Raw genomic sequence first — 2031 nt, 5'->3', positions numbered from 1 at the left:
GTTTGTAAGTAGGATATCATGTCTGCATCTTTTACAACAAACAACCACTAGCAATACAGTATGCAATGTGTTAATTATTGGAACTCTCTTACCAATTTGATTTGAAACTGTCTCATTGCTATTTGTTTCTCAATAAAATTATGGAAAAAATAAAATCATACAACAAGTGGTCTTCAACATACAATCTGCAAGAGGACCCATGGTCAGTTAGTGATGGACAGTACTGCTGCGGTACCCTGTGTTTGAGAGTAGTTGAGAGCAGTAAAAAAGCTCAAGGTTGTGAGGGAAATGCTCATTGACAGAAGATGAATATGTCCATCTTATTTGGACATTGCTAAAAGGAATGGTAGAAAAAGTGAAACCAAAGAGTTTTGAGGATCTATTTTCTCTTATAGGGAGACATAGTTATTAGCTTCCACCTAAGGGGCAGACTGTTCTACACTTAAAAGTTTGAAAAGAACTTATAAGAATTCTAGGCTGAGCTCATTGTCAAGGGAAAACAATCCCTTTCAGTGTATGGTCTCTATGTGGTATGATACCCTTTGAGCCCCTGCATTGTTACTCTGAGATGTTGTGTCTGCAGAAGAGAACAATAAGTTTGGATTTAGAAATCTTAATGGCAGTGACTCATCCACATTGCTGACACTGACAAAGGATCTACAAACTGCAGCATAGGGTTTCAGGATAAATCCTGAGGGAATTTTACTGCCTTTTTCAGATATAAAAGTTACATTTCTTGTTATATAGGTCTTGCTTTATCTTAGTTTTAACTGTCCAGCAGAAAAGTATAAAAATGAAGTATAAAAAGTAATACCATATCTATATGTTGAACTGTAAAAGGCTCATGTCAACAACCTGTGACATTGCCAGTCCTATGGAAAACCCACTAGTATTATGGACTACTGGACTATATTTGAATATTTTGCTGAATTCACACAAGTACAATATTTAAATGACAAAGGACTACCCTTCTCTGACAACACTGAACCAAAAAATGGGATATAAATGAACAACCATTTTGTATTCAAATTAGTTAGGATAGATATATACATCTACTTTCTCTTAATTCAGTGAATAGATTTGTTCTAACGGTGTTTGTGGACAGGATATCATGTCTACATCTTGTACAATGAACAACCACTAAGACAACAATATGCAATGTGTTAATTATTGAAACTGTCCTACCAATCAGTTTTGAAACTGTCTCATTGCTGTTTGTTTCTCAATAAAATTATTTTAAAAAATCATAATGCCTAGGAGAAAGGATTGTTGAAAAAGAAAGAAAAAAAATGAAAGTAAAAATGCAACTATACTACAAGTGTTTTGCCCAAAATGCAAAGAGGAAAACATTGGTCAAATGTGTGCTGATCCAGGTTTGACAAAAATAGACAAATGTTATAGCAGCAGAGAAATTCATGTTTGAGTTCTTTTCCTTGTGGCCTACAGATAAATGATATGGGGTATCAAGAATTTCCTTTGGACAAGTCCATAATAAACCTAAACAGGGTCTCATATCTCTTTCATTCCATACCAGGAAGCACAAACTTAGACACTGTACAGGTGCTGTCTTCCAGAAATTTTGAAAAATTTTTCATAGTCCCTTATCATAGGGATTACTTATAACCCACAAAGTCAAAAATGCTCACTGTATGATCAACATTCAATTACAGAAGCAAAAGGAAATATTAAATCATCCAACTTTGTTTGTCAATATATACTATTATTTAAAAATTTTTTTACAAAAGATGGAAGTGCAGCACCAGAAATAAAAGAGGAAAAATGCTAGGAACAGTCTTTTGGAGAGATATCCTTACTGGATAACGAATGGGACAATGTCCACTACTAATACGAAGAAAAGGGTATGCTTGAGTTTTTCTGGAGAATGCTTTGTGGCTTACGTACATAAAGAGTGTGCTGTCAGGCTGTACCATGAAACTAGATCTGGAGAAGTTAACAGTGATGAGGTTAGATCTAAACTGGAGCCTATTGAAGGAACTGAACAAATGGAAATGAAAGGTCTATAAAATATAT

The sequence above is a fragment of the Octodon degus genome, unplaced genomic scaffold, assembly GCF_000260255.1.
Source record: "Octodon degus isolate 3935 unplaced genomic scaffold, OctDeg1.0 scaffold00052, whole genome shotgun sequence".
NCBI lineage: Eukaryota > Metazoa > Chordata > Mammalia > Rodentia > Octodontidae > Octodon > Octodon degus.
This window is presented reverse-complemented; position numbering follows the sequence as displayed.